The following is a 25,722-nucleotide window of genomic DNA, read 5'->3' on the forward strand; positions in this document are numbered from 1 at the left end:
CCACGACGGTCGGGAGAAAATCAAACATGATTGATATTCGCCCGACCTCACAATTCCTGATCCGGAGGTTGTCGTGAGGGCTGATCGCCGCTCATAACCCCCTGTACACGACACGATGCACGATTAGGCAGAAAGTTCGACCGATCGAAAGATTATCGCCCCAAAAAAGGGAAAAAATGGCCACAGGGGTGGCCAATGATTGGTCAGGGCCACCCCTGGCCCCCCATCTAGCTAAGCCCCTGAAAAGAAATGTATTATTTCAAAATCCAATTAAATGAAGTGCATTGTGTGTGTGTGTGTGTATGTGTGTGTGTGTGTGTGTGTGTTATTATGTTTGTGATTCTGGAGGTAGATACATACTTTAAGCAAACTTACAAATTTCCCAGCACAGCGACATTGCTGACCTATGAGAGGACATCTTTGAAAGCAATTTTAAACTGATGCAACTTGAACTGATGACCTCAGTATTTCTAAAGTCCTAACCCCCCATCCACCAGCTACACAAACGCCCCTGTGTGTGTCAGCTCATAGCAGCTGGCTTCAAAGGGAGGACGTTTTCTCTTTGAAAATCATCAGACTCGCTCCGCCTGATCCAGTTCCAGCTTTTCCTTTCAGTTCAATCCAGCAGGAATCGGTGTGTCCTGGCTTTCCTAGCCGCTCCCCCTGCTGCTGCTGCTGCTGCTGCTGGCTGACTACATTGTATCGGTTCCCACACAGAGAAGCAAAGCGCGGTGCTCGGCTACAAACGGCGAATACGAAGGAATTAACCTGGATGGGGAGCCGTTCATAGAGGGATTGGTTTTATTTTTTTTTTGTTGACCGATTCGCGAGGCGGCTGGGAACAGCAGCGGGGAAAATGCGCCTGGGACTCGGCTGTTTTTTCTGCTGTGGTCGGTGTGTCGAAGTGTGATGGCAGAAGTCCAGTGAATCTCCCCTTCCTCTCTCTCCTGTTGTTGGGTGTCTGGGGGAGCGCTGCCACTGGTTTCTACTAGAGCTTTTATTTAGAGGCTTTTATTTTTATTTTATTCTTTTTTTTTATTGCAACTCAACCGCCTTTGATTGATTAGTTCTTCAGACGGGAGCGAGCACCACCATGGACGGTGAGCGGTTGGGAATAGGATTGTTCAGTTAAGTCGGTAAGTTTGGTCTGTTTTTAAACTGTTTTTCCATCATTGTTAACGTTGCTCCGGATGGTTAGCCCTTTAACGTTTGGTGGCTAGCTGGAACACAGCATGTAGCAGCTAGCCAGCTCAGCTCATTGTGTTACTGTGCCAGCCTGCTAAGCTCGCACGTTAGTTAGCTTCATCTGAGAGCTAACTTAGCTCTCCTTTAAACAGCCAATAAAGAGCTGCTAGGTAAATGCTAACTATTACTGTTTAACCCTTTAGAGAGAAATATTTGTTTCAAGCCAACAGTGTTATTGGAATCCAGAACAAGACCTTATTACCTTTGTAACGTTCAAAAAATATAGATATTTTGATGGCAAAAAAAAAAATAGCAAAAGTGTTTCTATAAGAAATGCACTCTGAGAGTGAAAGAAACACTTTTTTATTGGTGCAACATAACCTAATAGGCATTAATGCTGATACTGGCACTTATATTTTTTTAGTTTATAAATCTCAATATAATTGTAACATTACTTTTTAACTTTTCACCCTTTTTTTCTTAACTTGATAACTTATTTTCAACTTAATTTAACCCAACAGTCATGTTTTTGGACTATGGGAGGAAGTTGGAGTACCCGGGGAGAACCCAGGCATGCACAGAGAGAACATGCAGAAAGATTAAAAAGTCTTTTGCTATCCACTAATTAAACTAATTAAACAAATAATCGACAGATTAATCGATTTGCAATCTTGATTTGGATCTTGTGCTTCTAGACCTCTCTAAGGGACGAAGGTAACTACTTTTGTAAGGGGTATGCCCTATAAAGGATTAACAGAGAATCCTTACAGTCAGCTATCCCAATAACATTTATTAACTGTGAAAAAACGCACGTGTGAGTGCACTCATAATGGATTGTTTTGATAAAATAATAGTAAGACAGAAATAAGAACCTGGGACCCCGGGGGGTCCTGAGTGGAATGGACCCATAGAAACCCAGAGAGGGGTTTCTTATATCCCTCTCACGTGTTTCCTTTCTTTAACTGGGCTGTAAGAGCAGTGTGAACATGGTTTCCTTCTGGCTTTGATTATGTCCTGGAATAAAGTCTTCACTAATGAAACTTTTTAACCTACAAAATGGTGGCTCGTTGTGGTTTATTTGGACATTTTGGTACTATAGAAATTTGGAACGATCTGCCTTTATTGATTTTATGTGTTAGGGAATTGATGAAATCAGTCACTTACAGAACCCCCCAACTCTTTGACAGTTTGTTTGCTGAATCCCCAAAAAAGTTTTAGTAATTGTTTTGTTTCTTCAATTTGTCGCTCATTTCATATCTGCTTTTGTTTATTTAATCACTGATCGCCAGAAGTGATCCTCATTTTGGGCCTCTTGAGTCCAAAGAGATATGATAGATCAGGGTTTCTGGTTTGAACAAAGTGAGTCTAATTCACTTTCAGCCAATAGATATTATCTATTGGAGTCGCACAGGCTACATTTCAGTTGCATTTTAAACACCAATGAGAGCGTAACTGTTGGAATGATCTCATGTTAGTATAAATTATTTATTGGAGATGTATAAAAATAAGATTATATCCTGGAAAAAATGTGGTCATTGGCTGCCAAAACAAACAACAACAGAAACAGACACACGTCTGTAGTCTATAGGTTAAATTAGATCAAGGGATATTAACTAATCTCATTTTACCTTTAGTCAGCGCCTAGCAATTTTATGTTAGTTTATTTCTCCTGTTAATTTTGCATGTGATGAGTTAAGAGTAAATCATAAATTCACTTCGGTTTATTTACATTTACACTGTCAGATTGGTTAGGAAAACCAGTTGATTGCATTGAGTCATTGACTTGCAATGGATGAGCTGGTGACCTTGCTTTTCGCTTGCATTTTATTGACGACTCTTCAGCTATCCCTCACTCCAAGCATGCATGGAGTGTAGGTGGAGAGGAAAACTCAGTTTTAACAGGAATTAACCTCCAGCAAAAACAGGCTCAGTCATCTGCTGAGGTTGACTGGGGTTCAAGGAGACAGAAGCAGACAAAGAAAAAGATACAAAACTGTTAACTAGCTCCACGGGCGGCCCCGTCCAGGAAGAAGCAGCCAGACAGACGAGCTCCAAGCCAATTCTGCTAATCACAGGCCAAGCTCCAATATCTATAAACAGAGATGTCGATGGCAGCAGCACAGCTGATATTTCAATTCAGGATGGAGTCCCAGCCGAACAGCAACAGTCCAGATAAAGCTACCGTGATGAGAAAAAAACAAACAGAGAACATAAGGTTATGAGTGGAGCTTAAAATGTACAAATCACAGGTATGATTAATTTGATATTATCAGGAAAACTTTAATTTCCAATCCAAAAGGATATCGCAACCCAATACTGACCTAATGCGATTTCAGCATAAATCAGTGTAAATCATTCTTGCTTTTCTTACTTTTTTTCCTGTGTTTGTTGTTAGAAAAGGATCAATCAGTTACATTACCCAAAGAACAATCATCAGTGGGTATGAGAAAGGAGCCATGTGCTATTAACCACTGATTAACTGTAAACAGAAGCAGAGTGTTCGTATCAGCATGCCAATGTCTGAGCTGCAGGCTGCTATAATCTAATAGCAATGTCTGATTGGGATAGCCCTAATAATTATTCATTCAAACTGTTTATACATTGTTTAGAAAAAAATAATACATTACCAACTCTCCTTTAAAGTGGATAATACTTCATGATTGTTTATCACAAAGGGTGGGAAACATCCTTAATGTAGAGCCATATTAATGTAGTCAGCATGCCACGCCTGGAGGCTAAATCCCCCTCTTTTTTCTGGTACTTAATGACTACTGTAAAATAGTCCTTTTCAAGAAAAGTGTTTGCCCAAAGAAAAGCATAAAAGAAAATCTTGACAGAAATGATCTGCCTTAGAAAAAGAGGTAATGCAGATCTTTGTTCACCGTACACCCAAACCAATCCTAGAGAAGACCGCCTGGAAAGGTGTCCTGCTCTCTTTGAAAGAGTGCTTTCTTGTTCATTGTGTACATTAATCCACCAGTTCCTAAAGCAATAAAAAAGAGAAAAAAACTTTGAGTTTAATTGTTCCTACCAAGCCTTCAGCATTCTTGGCTAAATACATAATTACACACAGCTACAAGTTAATCTGGTACCTCGTCCTACTGGACCATTACAAAAAAACATAAAATAATTGAATCCACCTTCCTGAACTGTTCACTCCCTGTGTTGCAGAGTTAATGTGCTGGATGCCTTTGTACTAGTTTGGGTAACATATTGTAGGTTACCTCTCAGAAGTTGAAACAAAACTAACACTTCTGCTTTATGGTTTAGCATGGGATTATAGCAGGTATTATAGTTAGTGTGTGGGCTGGGTGAGCAACCATCGTAGGCTAGCCGATCTGATGGCTACTATTTTCTATGACATACAGGAAGTACAACCCACACTGTGTAGATCCCATGCATGGCTCCCAGAGCATAAAAAGCATTAATAATTGATCAATCTTGGATATCCTGGCTGTAAAATGCAGAGCATATCAATTTTAGTGCTTCATCTGACCATAGAGATAAATGGCTTTACTGCGAAGAACAACAACAGCTTTGCCAGGATGATTGTCGTTCATTTCATGTACCTGTTAAGATTGAAGCTCTTTGCAGAAGCTTAAGGAGTGGTTAATCTGTATGCTTTCTTTACTAACTCGTCTGTCATTGATTTTTACTTACAAGGGTGTTTAATCTTCAGATTTATTACACATTCTTCTTGGTCTTGTCATACTAGAATCAATACAAAAGATGGTAATATACCAACATGAGGCCCAGAGGATTTGGCCTAAAATTGAATTCATTCATGTAGAAGGTCTGGTGGCTTTGGCTCATCTGAGCATCCTTGGCTTCTTTTGTGCGTCTCCTCCGCTGTAACACTTTCAGCCTTTTCTATTTTCCCAAAAAGAAAAGGAAAGCTGTGTTTCATTTATCTGACTCTTTAAAAATATTTTCACTTTGTGTTCAGTGGATCGTTTTTGGAAGTAATTTGTGCTAATCATGATGAAGGTGTTAGGAGCTTTGCCAGACACATTTTATGAGACTGACGGAGCCATCACGTTGGGGGTGGGATGTTTAGCACTCGATGTCGAACATGAGCAATGTGAGTCAAGCAAATTCCCATTTCCCTATTCAACAGTTTTATGTCAGTGATAAACAAGCTGTTGGGAACTGAGTGTAAAAGCAATTGTATAACGGCTTTATGACTTTCTCAACTGCTTTTGCAGAATTGCTGCAAAATTATCACTCTATAAATATACATCTTCTCAGTAGGCATTGTAGACTTGCCTACAGGTTTGCAGCTCACCTTTTTTAAACCTGTTGTGCATTGAGTTGGCTGTCAAAAGGAACGTAGCGGAATAAGGGAGTTAAACCGTGTTTGTTTAGAGGTCTGAGGCATTAGATTAGTCCAGGACAGGCGGATTATGTTGGCTTTGTAAGGCTGCCATCATGTCATGGCCACACACCAACTAGTAGCAAGCTGAAGAAGGATTTGGCTTGAGCACACCAAGTTAACTGGGCATTCAAATACCTTTAGAGATGTTAACAGATCTACATATATATATATATATATATATATATATATATATATATTAGGGCTGCAACTAACGATTATTTTAAAAATCGATGAATCGGACGATTATTTTTTCGATTAATCGATGAATCGGACAAAAAATATTTTTTATATTAACCTCTTTATTCCAAAATAAAAATTTTAGACAGAACAAACAAGCACACAAGTACAGGTTGCTCATTAACTGTACTGGTGCAATAGGAAAAATAAATATTTGTGTTAAAACTACGCAAACTTACATGAGAAATGTAGCTGTACATCCACAAAATATAGGCTACTTTGTTTCATAAAGCGCAAAAAAAGACATTTTTGTTTTTAAAGCCTCTAAGGAGTTCAAACAATAGGCCGCCCCATTTCAACAAATGAGTTTTTTTTAGACTAGAAGAGTTCGGCCTTTTAAGACAGGAAAGTACAGCAGTTAAAGTTGCTACTTGAGAAAATACTGAACCATAGAGATAAAAATAGCCCTGTGATTCAAATTATAAATTGTATTTGGAATAAAAATGAGAGAACTAGGGGTGTTAAAGAACACATCCTCCAAAGACAGATATTTACATGGGAATGTGGCAAATATAATTAATTGACATATTACTGATCTTGCTGGATTTTATTCTGCTTTACTTCCATAAATTGCAGGATCTTCTTTACTTTATCTTTGCCAGAAGATTTAAACTTTAAAAGCCTTTCCCTCATAATTTGCAAGTTAATTTATTTATAAAGTAAATGTAAACGCTGCTTAAGCTAATTCAAATGAAATTAAAAGTAAAATAAGTAGCCAACCTTATCACTGTATGTAACCTACTAACACGGTAAGGAAAGCATCAGATGAGCTTCCTGAGAAACTAACGTTACGTTTCCCCACTTTAAAACCAAACAAACATGGTGGTTCCGTGCCATGTTAATTTCTTTTGAAAAAAGTTGTATGTTATCACTTTTTTCACTTTACAAAGCGCAGGCTATTTTAATTATTGTGATCAATTTGCGCCGTCAATCCCAGTGCATGCGCGCCTCATTTGCAGTCTGGACGCTGAGGCTTTGACTGCAGCGCTGAGAGGGACTCCTGCGGGAGCGGGGGGAGGCGCCCCACGGCAGAGTAGGAACGATGCATGCTTTCACGTTAGAGTCTCCAAAAGCCGCCAGTGACACCGAAAAAAAGTCGCCAGATTTGTCGCTAGTCGCTTTTTTGAAAAATAGTCGCTGGAGGGGTCTGAAAAGTCGCTGAGTTGGCAACACTGCACCTGCGGCGCTGACTCGCTCTGCCATATTTTTTTTTCTTCCTCTTTCAGTCAAGAGGCAGTGATGACGGCGCGGCGGATGACGCAATAATCGCGCGACACAACTAATCGATGATGAAATTCGTTGCCAACGCTTTTAAAAGTCGATTTTTAACGATTTTATCGATTCGTTGTTGCAGCCCTAATATATATATATATATATATATATATATATATATATATATATATATTTTTTTTTTATTCTACAAATTGAATGGTTTTTATCTTTATTTAAATAATTATTTTAGATCTTTTGTTGATGAAATTATTGTAACGCATCAATATTGAGATGTATAATCCAGTTAGGGTTATTGAACTGGTTAGCTAGAAATATACTGTGCTTTGGTAGAGATTTATTGGGTCTATTTTATTTTATCTTTGTCCCTTCAGTTACTTTCCAGTAAAGTGTTGAACTGTAGTAATTGTATGTAAAGTTGCCAAATCAAGTTTATTTAGAGGCTTTTATGGTTATTTTTCAAATTGAATTTTTGTATACAGCAAAAATCCTTATTTTGCTGCCTTTAAATGTTGTTTATTTATTAGATTTTAGTTTTTTGTAGGTTCTAATAGATGTGAATGGTGTGGTGATGAACTAACAAATCTGCTGATGAGGGAATTTGGCAGATTTTCAGCTTATTAGTGACTGGGCGGTTGAAAACACCCTGATCCAGCTTTTGCCCCATTGAAGCACTACCAGTTACCTGCTCTTCTTTACTTAAGTTGATTCTGAGGTAGGAAGAATCAAAGTTGTCTGTTTGTAGGATCCCGGAGGATTTAAAAACTTCAACTTTCAGCCTCCATTTGTCATGCCAGACATTTTAAAGTCGTAGGGAAATCCTATTTAAGTGTCAAAACATTCTGGCTTAAACATGTATATTAATGTACTCTTTATCGCAAAATATTGTCCCAAAATTTAGAAAGTTTCTATCTTTAAAAAAAAAAAAAATCCTCTCTTAAAACATGTTTTTTTCTCTCGTTATTTTATGCATGCCAGTTAGCTATACGTCAGCTTGTACACCTAAATTTTGCCAATCATATATCAACAGTCATCTGTTAATCAATTTTTTTCCGGTCATATCCTCTTAATTCATATGTCGCAGCTATTATACGCAATGGTTGAAATAAGAAATAAGAATCATTTCCTTTACCATTGAGTAACCCCCCAGTGTTCATCGGGATGGACGTCTGTGTCTTCTGCAGGCGTAGAGCTAACAGAACTGGTAGCGTTGTGAGGCAAGGGCTCAAACATGTACGGCTGTAAGCCTTCTACACCAAACCAAGCTTCTGCCGCCCTGCCATCCTCTTCCACAACAACTTCATCCCCGCTTTCCTCCTCTAAATCAAAAAATGTATGATGGAGGAGACTCATCCACGACCTCCGACACTAAATTCTCCTCCTCTTGAATGTTTCCGCTGTCCATAGCGTTCCTTGACAGTGTCGTTGCTAAGTGCTACTTTGTCCCAATGTAATTTCCCATTGGGAACCTACTAGCACTAAGTTGCTAACTGGTTAGCAAGATGCTTCTGACAAAACCGGCCACAACAAAACATATTTGCGAACCTTCCGGCACAACAATCCCACCCTCTTGATAATCAACCAATAACATTCACTTTATTCACTCGTGTAAAGTCGTGCACCACTCGGGAGAATTCGGAAATGCAACGGTTGGAATGGCCACTTCCCTACGACTTTAAATGCATAAGATACATTTGATACTATATAGAGTGGGGACTGTATAGTGGACTTTATAGTGAACTCAGTTAACTTACCGTTCAGACAGATGATCACTACTTTTCATTCTCCGTTGCTTCAGGCATGGTGCCTTCGCCATCTTTATTATTAGTGGCCGCTGTCAGGTAGTGACAGCCTATGGTGACTACTTTTTTATCCACTAGATGTTCGGAGATTCATTTAAATTGGAGTAACCACTATATAGTGCCCTATATAGTGATTAGGGTGGACATTTGGACACAGCCATGGTCTTTCCTGCTGTCATGACTAATGGCCACTTACAGGAGTAGAGCTGACTGACATTGGCAGAAATTAGATGTTTTAAATTGCCACATGGCTAAATTCATACTTCATGTTCTGCAAACATAGATTTTAGTTTATTCTTTATTTGTAAAAAAAGAAAATGGGTGGATTAGAAATTGTATTTTGATTAAATGCTGTCCTTTGCAGTGTTCTTACAGTTTGTCATTTGGCCTTTTACCCAAACAGGTTTTGAGACAAATGATTAATCAGAAAAACTTTGAAATATTGACAATCGTTTTATCTAATCTTAAGGTAATGTTATTCATTTGTGTTTGGTTGAAAAACTGAAATCTGCTTTAAACCTGAGATGTGTCCTTTTGGTTTGTGCGGCTACCATTTTGTGGACTCTATGGTATGTGGAGAGAGCTGTGAAACTGTTAAGGAATATGCAACTCTGCAGTAGCCTCTGCAGCATAGATTGGATTTCTGATTTGTGAATTGCCAGGTAAAGGAAAGAAGGTTGCGAGTGCTTGTTGCACAGTTGCTGCTTTGCTGTAGAACTGGTGATCCATCTTTTCCTGGGATCAGAGCCCAGGTTAGATTCAGCTCTTCCCCCACACCGCCTATAAAGATATTGTCTTTTATAGCCTGTGTGCACAGTGTTTAGTGCTGCAGAAAGGCTGTCTCATTTGCTTTTGCTTTTTTTTTAAGTAACATGCTGTGTGTGTTCTTAGAAAGAAATTTTAGTTCTATTGAAGATTAGTTTTTCTCAGTGTTGCTGCGTTATTCGGTTTAGTATGTCTAAAGCACTATTGCTTTCAATACCGCCTTCATTCATCCACTCATAAGCAACATGACCTCATTACTCAGTCGTGCTTCACTTGATGCTGACACTGATTATCTTTTCCCTGCAACTCGCATATGGTAATTTTTCATCTACAATTAATTAATTGAATCTTTGACTTAAATGATTGTTGCAGAAAGCTGTTGAGCTGGTTGAAAGAAAGCAGTTAAGTGTCCTCCCCGATTCAGGAGGAAATGTCACGCTGCTTTTAGAAAGATGTGTTTCTGTGTTGAGCTTAGTGTAGAGCATGAAAGGGCTTTGAAGAAGTGATGTGCGGGAAAGCCTCAGAGCACATCAATACTGTAGCACGGTGGCAGCGTGTGGGAGGATCTGTCCCTGTTGCCCTAATCATAGCGCAGGATCCGCTGTCATCTGTGGAATCAAAGAGGGTAAAAAAATATATAATAACGCCGCTTCTCGGATGACATCAGCCTCACTTGTGATATTGATGAGTAAATTAGAGAACATCCACAAATTACACAGTTGCAGCACACTAAAGCAAGGATGGATGATCAGCTAGAACCTCAGTTTCTCTGGAAGATAAAGGTCTCTTTATCTTCAACTGTTTTGATGTTCATGAAAATCAGCCTGGATTCATCTTGCTGTCAGCACATGTTGCAACAAATGTCTCACAGCTCGTCAGATGTTTACTTTAAAAGCTATTTTTATCAAAGCGGCTCTTAGCCACACATGGTTTAGCAAAGGAAATAGAAAACCTTTGTTCACATCACTAAACAAACAAAAGTAGCCCCCAGAAACAAAGGATAAAATCTAGAGCTGTAATTTTATATCATTTATTGCATTTCTCCAATTTATCAGTTCAAGGGCTTTAAATGATTATTGTAATAGTTGACTTATCATGAATTATTTTTAACGATCTCTATCATGTCATAAAAAAAGACGCCTTAGTCGGTTGTCTTTGAATGTCCCTTCATCACCTCTTGTCGTCACTATCATTTTTTTTATTACCTTTATAAATGAAAATTCATAAAATAGTCATTTGAAATTCAACTTAAATAGTTAAATATTTCTTACAATGTATATATTTTTATCATTAAAATGTGAAAGATCAAAATGTATTACATGTTTTTTTTACTATTCTGCTTTTAGAAATGCCTAATGTTAAGGCTTTTAAACTAATGTACTAAGATGGGCTTGTCTGCAGGTGCTGCATTCAGGCTTTTTGTTGTTGTTAATTTTTCTAAAATGGCATAAAAAAAATAAAGATGACTGAAATATTCATCCCAAATATAGACATATAGACATTTAAAGTAAATAAAACTATCCTATTATGTAGCCTGATATTAATCTCAACTGTTAATCTTAGTTACAAATGAAAGACCGGAATAAGATGTACAATAATTGTTAGATATCACCTGACTAAATTCTAACTGTACCATACTTCACTCAGTGTTGAAGCCAGTGGTATTATCAATGCCTTATTATCGGCCTAGATTTTGGGGATGGATAGCCTTAAAGGTACACTATGCAACAGGTGTTGATTTTCCAGCGAGGCTCCCCCCAGAGGGCGAAAGTAAAAGGGCACTGTCGTAAATATGCACAGCTGTTCTCCTGGTTTCTCCGTCAAGCCAGGCGCGGTTGTTTTGAGCTTAGCAGATGCCGATGTTTTACCCGTCTTGCCCGATGTTCACCCGTGTACGACTCCTCTCTCTGTCCGGAGCCCTTTTCCTCTTTCTTGCCTGCTCCAACATGGGCTTTCGCTGTTTTCACGCTGGTTCCACCATAATAACTGCACAAAGATCGCCACTGTGCTAGCAATGAGTATGCTTTTAACTGGGGGCGTGTAGCAGTTCTCGCTGTAAAGCAAGGCCGACTCTCGTGAGACTTCTGAGCCTGTGAGTGCGGGCCGAGGGCTCCTGCAATTACAAGTGCGGTATTTCCCCCACAGACCACCAGGGCGGCTGAGAACCTTTGTTCAACCTGAAATGACTCATTTAATCATCCAAAACGTTATGGAACACATTAATTAACTGAAAAATGTTGCATAGTGTGCCTTTAATCAGTCTTCATCCGCTGACGGCTGCCTGTAGTGCAGCAAGAAACAGACAAGATCATTCTTAAACTAATATCCCTCAAAGAAAGTGTAATTTTGAAAAACTTCTCTTCTTTTTTTGTGCTCTCTTTCAGCCATTACTAATTCAAGCCACAGTAATGAAAGGGATTGGGTTGTCATTGAATTTTGTGGTATAAACTGTACAACCTAAATAAAAATAAAATATCGATAGATGCAGTGATGTTGCAAAAAATGCATGAAATGTGCCCCTCCTTTTTCCCAATCAACACTTAAAAGTCAACTAAATAATGGAGCTTAACCAAGAACAGGTTTAAAGCTATGTTGAAGTCAATAAAATGTGTAGGCTATATTCTTGGCAACATAGCAACTATAATACCCCTTTCCAACTGGTTGAAAAATGTGTTTAAACCCAGGAACAACCGACTTTTAGTGGCAGTGGGAACAGTTCAGTGACGCATACCTACCCGGGTCAAACGACTCGGCAAGCGACCCGGATTAAACTCGCCTCAGCTCTAATGGGCATGCTGTGGGAACACTAGACCCGGGTTGACCCACTAAATTACATGAACGCAACGTACGGACGTCATCCATCTTTGGTCCACTCTTTTTATATCCGATAAACATGGTGCAGCACTGGTGGGAGGGATTCAGACAGATAATAGAGCGAAATAATAAAGAATATCGACTACGCTCTGGCTCCTATCCCATGTTAAGCAAATGCCCTTGCTTGCCTCGTTTTTCAGTGAACCTGGTTGAATTTGTCGCTAACTTCAGATCCGATCGGGCTGCGGGACGTCGTCATTATTTCTCCCCTGCTCTTTTCCTCATTAATCTATCAAGGTGATGCAACCGAAACGCACGCCATGCCGTGATAAACAGCGTCATGCAGTGCCTCAGCTGAGGAAAATCAATAGAAAAAAACAGTTAATCTCAAGAGTAAAGACCCTTATACAAGCAAATAAAGCAAGAGTTCAGAGAGAAAAAAAGCCGTAATGGATTTGGACAGATCACGCTGCGTAGCTGCAGGGAGTGCATGTTGTTTTCTTTTGGCTTCAGTGCCATTACTATGAAGTTTATTGGCCATGATAAAAACATTTTCAGTGTGGACATTTGTCTAAGCAGCTAGAGAAGCAATCTCTTGGCTTTAATGGGAGTTGTTCAGACTGAAGTGACTGCTTTGAAAATAACATGCCTGTGTTATAGTTCACTCAGCAGCTAAGTCTGCCTTCAGCTTTTCTGTTGCGATGAGTAATTTACATGCATGGTGACAAAAAGCAGCTAAGTCTGCTTTCTGTCATACTATTTGTTTCCTCATTGTGTTTTTGTTTTTTTTGTCTTCTCTATTGAAACGGGATTTTAATCATGCTTAATAAGCCTTGACCAAAGTCAACAACTTGACCTGAAAAGTACAAGATGTTCTTTCAGTGAGATAGCTGTGTCACAGCCGACGTCTGTTAAAACTATACCTATAAATATTCCGGTTGTAAGCAATTTCTTGGAGAATAAGGAAGCCAAATGTCACTGGTGGAGCATAAATTGAACTTTACTGTTTGTAGTACTGGAGAGAAATACTTGGATGATCACATATGAGAATATATCACACTTAATTTGATTCTGTGTCACTGTAACCTGTTCAAAAACAGGTTACAGTATTGTAGACTGGATGTTGACACAAACCGGATGAATGTAATGCCTCAGAGGCAACCTGTTTGCTTTGAATCTTAACTTGACACACACTAAAAGGGGAGATTGATGATGCTGGAGAAATTGAAAGCAGACGGACCTTTAGAACGGGAGAGGTTGATGGAAGACGTGAAGGATAAGAGTTTGTTTATACTAGCGACAGTCTGAGGACAAAGCAAGCAAGCGTGTGCTGTTTTAGTTTTCCGGGTCATAGTGTGTCTGAAGTTGAAACGTGGAGCTAGAATGTAGTTTTAAGGGGGGGGTTGCATCACCTTGTTTTGGTTGACATGGCAGTCAAGGTGACGGCAATTGTTTAAACAGGGCTGTCTGTTATCTGGATGAGGCAAATGCAGTTGAACAAACATATATGTTGCCCTTAGTGATGCAGGGCATTTCTGAAACTTAACACCATATAGTGAGCTCAGATTAACCAAAAAACTAGCACTGATCAGCTGTTACAGTGTTAAATTAACTCTTTTTTAGTCTGCAGTGAATTTTCTTGACCAATCACACATAGAAATTTAATGGTGAGCTTTAGTTTAGCCTACATGTTTTAATCTTCTTAAACACTCACATTGCCTGTCAGCAATGCTCGTTATCCTGAGATTCTGTATGGTAAACCATATCTAATTTGGAAGTGAGAAATCGTTTCAAACAAGGATGGGAACCAATAATCGACGCACGATGAATGGTGCATTGATTCATAGTTCCTTTTAGTAATTGGTAATTAATTGTAAACTTCAGAGTAAAATGAATTTCCTTCAGTCTAGTAGTGTCCACTAGAGGGCGGAGCTGTTCGGTGAGGAACCTCGCTGAAATTTGCAAGAAAAGTAAGTCCACTGCGGAGGTACGCTAGAGCTACAACATAAGCTCCAGACTGCAGTTTGGGAATATTTACACAATTTAATGGCAACAAAGAGGGTGCACAAGGCACTTTATTCGGTTCTGTTTGTAAATATAAACAAGATAAACTCCATATGTTATCCCCTAAATATTCAAAATGGTCCTTTCCAGTCAAAAGTCAACCGAATGCCAGCGAAATCCAACTTCCAGCCAGTGGCCTTCTCCTGGGCGTGCATATTTTTTTACTTTAGATGTCCACAAATCATGACAGAATATTTTACATGTTTAAAAATGAATTGTAGCGGACTAGCCAAGGACCAGCCAATGGCCCATCAAGGAAAGTGGGGACACTTTGAATTGAACTACTCTAGCTGTGCTCCATGGGGGAGCAGTGTTCCTTCTCTGCTGTGCTATGATAGAAAAGTGGATCGAGTTAAAATAACTTTTGTAGTAACTAGCACTTTACCTTATTTGCTTCTAAAAATCATTACTATGCTTTAAACAGATTTGCTACTTTACGTGTATAAACTAAACGTGTATAGACTGCAGTTTTCTGTTGTAAGCCCCTTGTAACCACAAGGAATGGCAATGTCAAATTTCAGCATGAGCAAAGAGGAGACCACTTTCTCAGGGCTTTGATGCTTTTACATGGATAGGTTACTTTTTTTTTTCATGCAAAATTAATGGGATCATAGAGTGTGCTGGCTTTTTTTTCTAGAATTGTGTAGGTCCTGTTTTAATTTTATTGCAAAGTATTTCTGTTGCTGTTGTTCTATAAAAGTACGTTTTTAGATCATTTGAGACGAGAACATTATACTTTTAAGCTTCACTATATGGCCCATTTACTGATTTGGTGCATAATTAAAAAGAGGTTTCAATAACAGGAAGTGAAATGCAGCTTTAGATGAGCCATGGGTGTGGTGACGTCACAACTATGCTTCTGTTCCAATTGACCAATATTTATGCTGCGGGCTCCCGTTCTCCCTGAGTCCATACTTTCCTGTGTTCTTCTCAAGAACAGACTTAGCCAGGACACGAGTCCGTACTTGCATTCTTGTGAATTAAGTAATGGCCATGGAATCGTTTGATAGTCAGCTCCAGGATTGTTTACATTGTTTAATGGCGAAAAGGATGCAGAATACATTTTGAACCTCACAATCTTCTCAGAATGCAAGCACTCTGCCCCAACCAATAGGGCACCATTATCAAGATAGATCCAAGATCATATGAGATTTTCTCGGGTAAAAAACTGTCACCTAGGTCAGCCTGACAATCTAGCTGTTTGGAAACCCTTCCAAACCTCCCTATGCTCACTGCACTCCTGGCTTCAAAGGTTGCACATTCTCCTCTTATCTGTTCACCTGCATGTGAGCGAGTCTCACATTGGTGATAGAGTATAAAACAAGGGGGGAAGGCAGTCCTACCCCCCCTTTGATAATGATAGAGGAAAGACCTAAACAAGTGCACTCTAACTGTTAAAATAACACCTCTGACAGGTTTCTAACAAGTGAATATGTTCAAAAACACAGTTTCCACAGCTGTTGCACTCCCTCCAGTCAGCGTCATTTTGTGAACTGACAGCGGAACTGGCCGTTGGTGAGAACCCTTCATGTTTGTAGGTGATCTTGAACATGTGGTTGCCTATTTTGCTCTATGTTGCAGCTGAAATGTTTATAAATCAATCTGGGGGTCAAAGTTCTGCAGATTTTCTTTTTAAGATGATTCTAAAATTCAAGCTGAATTCAGTTCATCCGTGAACATTTTTAGGGCTGAAATGAACTGCTCCCCGGGCGCCGCACAATGGCAGCCCACTGCTCCCCAAGGGGATGGGTTAAATGAAGAGATATATTTCTCCAATGTAAGATCAATAAAGTTCAATTATTATAATTATTACAATTAATCGATTATTAAAATAAATTTCAAATTTGTCTAATTTCGTAATGAGCTCAAATCATAACCTAATTTAATGGTATACAGACTTTCACATTTTTGCTGTTTATAATTAATTTAAAATGCACAATAGTTTTTTAATTCTAAAAAAAAAACGTTAATTTAGAAATGGTAATTTACTAAAAGTATTTATTTTTAGATTAATAAAAAAAAGTGTATAGATTAATCGATTACTAAAACAATCCAGAGCATCAGCCGTAGAGGTTTTATAGAAATAATTAGACTTCCCCTTACTATAATTAGCTGGTTCCATTATTTCTCAAGGTACTAAAATGTAATTAAAGATTGCAGTACTTTTGCACCTCAATAAAGCTGCTTGTGAAAAGTCTCAAGGCTTGACTATAACTGTCTGATTTCTATCAGTATTCTGACTAAAAAAAGCTATTTTATAAACGGCGTGCTAGCCTCTGCTCCCTGACGCACATTTTCCTGCCTTTCAAATGCCAGCAGTGATTGAGTGTGTACACATGTCGGCACTTACTGTCAGCTGTTATTGCCGGCTTGAGCGCTTTTTTATGAGCAATATTTCAGTTGCAAAACAGTGCTCCCCTACATGGAAGGCTTCAGCGTTTGGGGGGAGGAAAATAAACAGTTTGGACAGTTACTACCGCGTTAAAATGACTCTGGTCAGAGATGAATCAGGTCTGCATTAATGCTGTCAACCAATGTTGTCATTTTTAAATGTGTCACTGCTGCTGGAGCTTTAAGTGTCAGAGCATTGATGCTGCTGGAAGCCCTGTTTCTTGATAACTCTGCCTCTTTGTGCAGCTGCTGGGAGAGAGCCAGGCAGATATTTGGGGTTAATGGTTGTCCGTGCCCTTTCTCTAGTTAGACATTCACATGGCAGCAGCACAGCTGCCTATGGTACAAACAGTAGTTCTGTATATTAGTCGCTCAGTGATTGCCTGGTTTCTTTTCATGGATGTAGCTTTTAGTTACATTCTCTGTTTTGTTTTCATGCTTTTATTGCAGATTTACACTCAAGATTGGATTCTTTAAGAGGTAAACTTTTAGTGGTCGCCTGCAGTTTGGCTCAGTTCAGGTCAAACCATTGTGTACTTTGGTTTTTATTCAGAATTGGTAGGAATCTTGTTTGATAAGCTGCCTGTGCACAAATGCATGTCATAAACAATTTACAGAAAACGGTGGATGAGCAACGCTGTTTTAGCTTCGCAGACATTCAGACTGTTTGTCAATTAACAGACTGCAAGCTGCCGTTTCACAAGTCTTCCTTCCTATTGAGCTTAGATGACATGGGAACCGTCTGTACCCATAGATGTGTGTTGCATTTGTTTACAATTCAGCATAGAAGAGAGCGAAAAAAGATTTGGCTTTACTTCAGCTGTCCTAGATTATTTGTTGCAGTCTGTTTTTTGTGCTTTCCTTTACATTGTGTTGCATTGAACTGTTAAATTATAAAGGAAAGTCACACAGCAAATGTTGTTTCTATATAATGCTTCACATTTTCAGCTTTTTGTGTGGAAGGGATTGGGAATATGGACTCAATGTTTGTAGTATTTTATCTTATTTATTAGCTTGTTAATGAACATGAAGATAAAAAGCATTTAAGAAATAATTAACTGTTTTTGGCAATACATTTATTGCAGACTTGGCAACATAAATGCTGCTCTGAAGCTGAAATCATGATCTGATAGGCAACTAATCTGATTTCATGGTTACATGAAGTAGTGCCACTGAATAAATATAGTTGTTTTTAATCCTGTTTGTACAATGTATTGATATTAATTGATGCTGTCGTGCAACCAGAACAAAAAACAGAACAAGTAATAACGATCCCATCTGTAGTGCCAAGTTTTGGATTTTGCAAACATTATCATTTTGTTATACTAAATCCCTTATCAGGGAAATTACTGTATTTCCTACCCCTGTTGTGTGTTTATGGACAGCAGTTTTAGGTTCATTTACAGCATCTGTTATTTGAATTTTACCATTAGAATTATATGTCCAACCACTCAGTAGATTTCTAAGGTTTAGCTAAAAGTTTTATTTGTAAAATCTATTCAATAAATGTTGAGAACACTGACTAGGAGGCAAATTGCTTTGACTACATTGTTTATTGGGAGATTCTGATTCAGACTGCCGTCTTTAGATCCCAGGCGTTGGTGTTGACCTGTCCAGATATTTCACCACATTTCCATGGAGGTTTTACTTTTTATTTTGAGATAAAAGTTCTTTTTTTTGTTTTCTTTTGGGAGTGTATTTGTTATATAACTGATTTCATACTATTTGCGACATATAGTAGCAGTAGCTATATAACTGTTAAGCTTGAAATATCTTCTCAGTGCTTTCGTTTCACCTGATAAACATGCTGAGCTCCTTCAGTCTGGTCCTCTTTATAGTAACCTCCTTTTCTTAATATTACTGCTTTGGGTGGAAGGGAACATTTGTATTTGACATCGTGTTTCCCTCTGGGTTTAGTCTGTCCTGGTGTGTATCAGCAAAACCACACTTGGGTGCTGTTTGCTGTCCATAGCTTGGGCAGGCAAAAAGCATCTGTTTTGGGTCACGTTACAAACAATCAAAAGAACCCCCAGTAAATGGTGTTGGAGGCTAACTAAAGTCCTACTAACTGGAGGCAGTCAGGCGTGACGGTCACGCTCGTTCTTCACGGTGTGGAAGAGTTAGACCCTTTAGGGTTCACAAAGCCCCGTGGTCGCCAGTCTCCCGCTAAATCCTCCATCTGATTAAGCCAACCTTGAGTCAAACGCTGGTTTGCATTAAAAACGGATGGATCTTAGATTCCAAACTGTTTTATAGAAATAACCAATGAGCTGTTAAAGAGACTATTATCATCCCCATTAAGCTGAAATAGTTGGTTGCAGCTAAGAATGAGAGAGATGGGTCTCTCTGGCTGATTATATTTAGTTGCATACAGCTAAATGTTATATCACTACCATGAATTAGATTTTAATATTTAAATCAGTGTTAATTCTTCAGGCATTCTTCCTAGGACTCTCTAAATAAGTTAAATTCAATTGATAAGCCCCAATTCATTGTTTGTATTCTTATTTTAATACATAATCCTTAACAGAACAAATGTAATTTAGATAAAAGCTGCACAGATCAGGGTGAGGTAGAACCATCTCTCTGCCACCCAGTTTTAAGGGTGGGGGAGGGTGTTTCCCTTTGCTTTTTTTGAGACGAGGAGAAGGTCAAGCATTTGCTTTATCTTAGATTTGGTCACAATCGATGACCTGCTAACTCCTTGAAGCAGCACCCCCCTTTTGTACTAGAATGTTTTAATTGCATCTCTGAATTTGAATTAAGTACCTATAGATAGCTTTAGGCATTTGGATAATACAAAGAATAGGGTTAATTGGTGAAGTCTCTGTCCAATGGTGTGTAAACAACCAAACTTCAGTGTTAACGCCACTTTTAATCTGTTAGCTGAGATTTTCATCATCATCCTACTTTAAATCATCTTTCAGTTTGGTTTCCTCCAATTTTAATGAATATTCTGACAATTAAATATACTTTTAAAAAAGGTTAAATTAATTATATAACTAAATTTTATGTAAACAGTGTTTATCTTGGCTATATTGTCCAGATGTGAAATTTGCTTTTTAGATTGATTTCATTTATATAAATCACAGCTTTTTCTTTTTAACTTTGGACATTTGAACTTTACAGATCAAATGTTACCTTTTATAATTTCTTTAACTATTACTACTACTAAAAAAAAAAAAAAAAGTTTGTTTTTATGCCCTATTTACACTTAGGTTATCATAATGTTGCTGAGGTGTTAGCAGCCACCAATTTTCTACCCGCATGGGTTTCATCACACAAAATACACGCTAGGTGTTTACAGTAATTTAAGCATGCCCAAACCTGCTGTAGCGAGTTTGGGATGGCGGCAGTGTATCGGAGTCTTTGGACAGAGACTGTGGCCATCAGAAAGCTAAAAGAGAAGTGCAGGCTTGATATCTGAGGAAGTGGTATTTTTCTAGCTTAGCTGGAACTTGTAGTAACTTGATCAGGGGTGCCTTTGTTATAGTATAGTTGAGATTTGCTGCTTAGAGTCGTGAAATTAGAGCTGAAAACTACCTGATTATCAGCTAAGAAGTTTTTTTCAAATGTTCTGCAATTAGGCCGCTGTATTATCAGATTGGGAAATACCAGCTTGTACAACACCAAGGCCATGCACAGGAGCTTGGTAATCCCTGCAGTGTTATATGAAATGGCTCAGAGAAATCAAACCAATCCAGATCTGTAAAACATCTGCTAGTTCATTACTTTATCCTGTTCTAAATATACAATGCCTCTACAGCTATGTGTGTGACTACTGTCATCTTTATGTCTGTACGCTCTCTGCAGACAGGTATAAACACTTATGAACTCACCAACACAGATGGGTGCTGTAATGATATATAATCAGGCTTTCAACTCCCCGTGCTCTCAGTTAGCCTCCTTTTCTGCTGACCCACAAAGGCGAACCAGTGCACCGCAGTGGCTGCTTCTGCTGTTACCTCGTCAACTCGCATTGAAACAGAGTGCTTCGATTATAGACTGACGAGAGCTCCGATAATTAGAAGTGGTGGGATAATCTCAGTGACTGCTTGTGTAATTCAGAAATGGTTGTGGAGTGGAACGGCTCGGCATGCTAATGGAGCCGCTCCTGTTTTTTTGCTCGAGGCACCTTTGAATGCAGGAAAAATCAATCTGGCACCTCGTCAGTGTTTTAACATTGGGGGCTTCTTTACACGCTGACCAGTGTGCGGATGTTCGTTTCATCAGATGCAACAAAAGCTATCAAGAATAAACTAACCTCAGATTATCTCTACTCTCTATCATTTCTTGTGCATTGCATTTCTGTTTTTAAGTACTGCATCTTTACCTACCTACCTGCAGATTAGATCTATGGCAGTCTGGTTATTTAAAGAAAGTATTTTTCTCTGCAGATATGGCCACAAAGGAAGCAGTTGATTTAAAAAAAAAAAAAAAAAAAAAAAAAAAAAAAGGCTAATTAAGTCATGTGATTTTCAAATATTCAGCCTCTGTTTTTCCCTCTGATCATTAAAAGAAGAGACTTAAGTACTCAACATAATTGCGAAATCATCTTAAAACTAACAAAATATAATCCAAAATGTCACCTCAAGATGTTGTCTTGCTACAGCCCCACTTTGCCTCATTAGTGCTGCTCTGAAAATGAGTTAACCGCTGCTATAGCTTATCTAGAGTTACAGAAAGTTCATGCTTAGGCAATGGCATTAATTGAATGTTTATTGCATTTGCTGCTGGTTGCCGTTTCAACACTCAGCGATATTTTTATTGTTACCACAGTATGGCTTTATTCCTTGCAAGCCCTCTGTGTGGGTGTGATCATGTATTGATTTGGTGTGTGTTTAAAGAACTAGACCTGTCTATTGGCTTGTGGATTAGAGGAGAGTTCATGTGTTGCACAGTTTATGAGCAAAACGAGGTCAAAGGACATTATTAATTTGGCTAGTGAGCCCTACCAACGATTACAACATACTCTGCAGTCTGATTGTATCATAGTTTTTTACTCGTGTTGATACTGTTTGGAAAAAAACTGGTTGAATATATAAATTCTAAGGCACATTTGTCAAGAGCATTATCTCAAAGCATGGATTTCTGCAGATCAAACAGAATTAGTTTGTGAAATGAGACGTTGTTTCACTAACACAACGTTACTGTTAACGACGGATTTACTAAGCATAAAACCCTTTTAGGATTGAAGCTCTCCTCCAAAAAAGTGAGTGCTGACATTCTAACTAAGCAACCTGCATGTTGTAAAATATTTGTTTTCCAGTCACAACCCTGGCTAATAGTCACCCTGTTGTTTGTGCACTGATGCATCATCTCCCGTGGGTAAAGTTTTAATACGTGTGAATGATTCACAGTCATGCCTCCAGGTCTCAAAAGATGTTATATGAGATAATCCAATATTCAAAATTGTATGAAGGAGGGGGTTAATAAAGAAAAACAAAGACTTGCCCTCTAACATGCACATTAATTGATCAGAGATGTGTATGAATTGCTTCAGGTGCGTGAAAAGACATTTTATAAGAGGACGTTGGGAAGTCTAAAGATAAATGCTATTTATCACTCTGTCAAAATTACAAAACTCGACTCACTTCACTCCTTAAAATGTTTTCAGTTTCTACCTTTAACATTAAGTGAGGGAAAATGAGGGACGTTACCTTTAAGTAACTTGCATTTTGGATGCTTGTCTGATGTGTTGCAATAAATTGACTGTTAATTTTTTTGTGTTGAAATAATTAACCAGTTAAAAAAAAAAATATATATATATGTATATATATTAGGGGTGGAACGGTTCACAAAATCCACGGTTCGGTTCGATTCACGGTTTCGTGGTCACGGTTTTGGGTTTTGGTATATGTTGATTGTTACACAGAAATCCCATAAAAAATTATGAAATTAATGGAAAAATCCCCCCAAAAATAATGGATTGTAATTATTTTTAAATGATCCGCGGAAACCCTGGATCATTTCCACATGTTTTGCTGCTTTGACTTAATCATCTCGCGCATGCTCTCTACCATCTCCAAGGGACTCAGAGGGGAGTGGACGGGAGCCACAGTGGAGGCTGTAGGCTTTGCTTTGAGCAGCTGGTCTGGAGCGCAGCGGGGGTTGCTGACGGAGTATGAGGGATTTCAGGGTTAGCATGACATGTTGGTCATGTTGCTGTTAGCGTAAACAAAACGTGTTGCACAATGCTTGCACACTGTTGCACTTTTATCCACAACTTTCCGCCGTCATCGTAGGTCACTCTAAATGCAAAGCGCTCCCATACAGCAGACCTATAAAGTGCTGCTGGTGCGTCTTCCAACTCCTATTCTTTCCCACTCGCCATACCCACACAATACTCCACAACAACTGATTTTTTTCCCCTGCTACACCCGGCTATCCTGCTTCGCTTCTTCTTCTTCTTCTTGTTTACTACCGGTGGTTGGCTTTGGTCGCAGTACCGCCACCTTCTGCTCTGGAGTGTAAACGCTTCGCCTATGAGAAAAAGGAGCAGTGCATGAACCGAACGAAACACACGCGAATCAAACCGAGACAGTCGAACCGAACGGTTCGGATGGTTTTCATAGATCGTCCCATCCCTTATATATATATATATATATATATATATATATATATATATATATATATATATATATATATAAACCCCATAGACTTCCGATACCCATCAGCTGGGTTGGCTGAGTACAGATCTATTCTGGTAACCAGCTAAACAACGCAATCGCAGTTGAGCACTCCAGATATGACGTTCCTTTTTAAATGACCTGTGGACGAAAAATATTCAAGAACTGAATTCATTATACTTTTCCCTTTTACCTGCCATTTCTAGTTTACTTTTCTATTATATGGTCACAACCTTCATTCTTTGATCAGAGCTAACAGAAGCCACTAAAGCCGGGCATACACTGTACGATTTTCTCATTCCTTGCATGCAACTACAGCTTACACTGTACGATGAAACCGCAGGGTTTACAAGTTCACAGCTCACGATGTTTGTTCTCACACTGTGCGATCCGACCCTATGATGTGATCTACCTGCTCGCACTGCACATCTAAAAACCACGTCGGACTTGGCTCGTCTTTCCGGAAGCCATGCCATCATTCTGACGGGGTCTTGGCTGCGTCCAGCAGTACCGGATGGTGCTTTTGGCCTGGAGGGACTAATGCTATACTGCGCCGATAGAAACAAAGAGCTCTGCGTAAATGGAAAATCCTCTGAGACTGTTCCCAGGCAATCTTCAGATGCTTCCCCACCATGCTTCTGTGTTTTCATCTAAGAGGAACAAGAAGAAGAGTCCTTGTTTGCGCATGCCAACTGAGCGATTTGCCCATGACGGCCGACTGAAATACAAACATGTTTGAATTTTTCCCGACCTTATGATTCCTGACCGGGAGGTGGTCGTGAGCGGCTAATCGCCCCCATTACCCTCTGTACACTACATGATGCATGACGTACGATAAGGCTGAAAGTCGGCCCGATCGAAATAATTCTCGCAAGACTGGAAAATCATCCGGAAAAGGGCAAAAAAATCATACAGCATATGCCCGGCTTTAAATGATGCTAAAATTGGGATTTATTTTTAGCCAGTTGAAGAAATTATATATAAGCAGTGCTAAGATGTCGGGTGATTAAGTAGCTAATTTAAAGGTTGGTTACAGAAGTTGAAAAATGTATCAGATCCAAATGATTGCATTATCCATGTGTCCAATATCAATTTCACAAAGGACTGTTCATAGGGCAGTGATGTTGGCTAATATATTCTAAGTGCTATGAAGTTGCATTTTGCATGTTAATGTAATCTGTGCTGAACAGTAGCTGGCATACACAATGTCGCCTACTGTGCCAAATGTCTGAATGATGGAAAGGTGGTTGTAACTCAAAGGAAAGGAGAGAATAAAGGCACATTTTGCCCAATAACGTCTTTTCAAGATGTGTGATATGATGCAGCCCCTTACACACCAACCAATCTAGACTGAAGAATCATGTGTATAACAACCTGCTTCGGTTGATAACTACCTGTTTCCACTTCTGACACAGCGTATCTCATTGTGTGCGATACTGTACATTAATATTTCACATTCTGTGCTATGCTATCGCTGCTGTGACATTTTAGAAGAAAGCAGAGGCTTCTGATGTTTGCATTAAGCAGTAGGTAGAAACTAATTAACATGCATGTTTTAATTAAATGCTTTACAAAGATATATAGATTTATGTAGGAAGGTTTTACCCTTTATAAAATGTCTGCCTGAAACGGAAAGCTTAACTGTGTAGGACCTTAATCCCTAATGCTTTAAGGACTGCTTTCTGCAAAACCAGTGCTTCTAATTTATGAAACCTTTTGTCAAGTGCTTCCAAATCATTTAGCCTCCTGTACCAAAAAGAGTCAGCTTTTTATCTTAAACTGCTGTATAGTTTTTGACACCAAACAAGGTGATATCTGTATGTTTTATTCCTAAGAAACTATCTAATGGTTGTACATTGGTACAATGTGAAATTCCGGCGTTTTAATGCAATCCTTCTGAAGCAGCTGAATGGTCAGTGGGTACATGTTTGCATGCATGTAGCAGTACTTGAAAGAGATGTCCAACCAGACTTTTGCCGACTGGTGCAGATTTTTCTTCTTCATTATCTCGACAGGTATCAAAGACTGAATAAAATGCTGTAGAGATTGAATGGATTTAAAGAATGTACTGTTTGATGAGGGTTTTACAGAACGAAAAGTGGTTGTTTAAGGTTTTGATGCATTTAGGAGTGGAAAAATGCTGACCTTGCTGGCTGAATGATCTCTTTACATTCATCCTGACTTTGACTTTAAGATAAGCCTCTGCTTTTGAATGCTGGGTTACACTGGA

At 38.9% G+C, this 25,722-nt stretch overlaps 1 protein-coding gene across 2 annotated transcripts in view; it reads left to right on the forward strand.

Annotated features, from left to right (window-relative positions):
- The first annotated feature begins 669 nt into the window (after positions 1 to 669).
- Positions 670 to 25,722, forward strand: part of LOC119786459 (zinc finger protein 609-like) — a 107,670-nt gene continuing 82,617 nt past the window's right edge. The window contains exon 1 of one of the 2 annotated variants that reach the window (XM_038289828.1): positions 670 to 1,136. The gene's annotated coding sequence lies outside the window, so the exon portion shown is untranslated. The remainder of the gene's footprint in view (positions 1,137 to 25,722) is intronic. The other variant, XM_038289827.1, reaches the window with a different exon arrangement.

This window comes from Cyprinodon tularosa, unplaced genomic scaffold (assembly GCF_016077235.1).
Source record: "Cyprinodon tularosa strain WSP-4 unplaced genomic scaffold, ASM1607723v1 ctg272, whole genome shotgun sequence".
Lineage (NCBI taxonomy): Eukaryota > Metazoa > Chordata > Actinopteri > Cyprinodontiformes > Cyprinodontidae > Cyprinodon > Cyprinodon tularosa.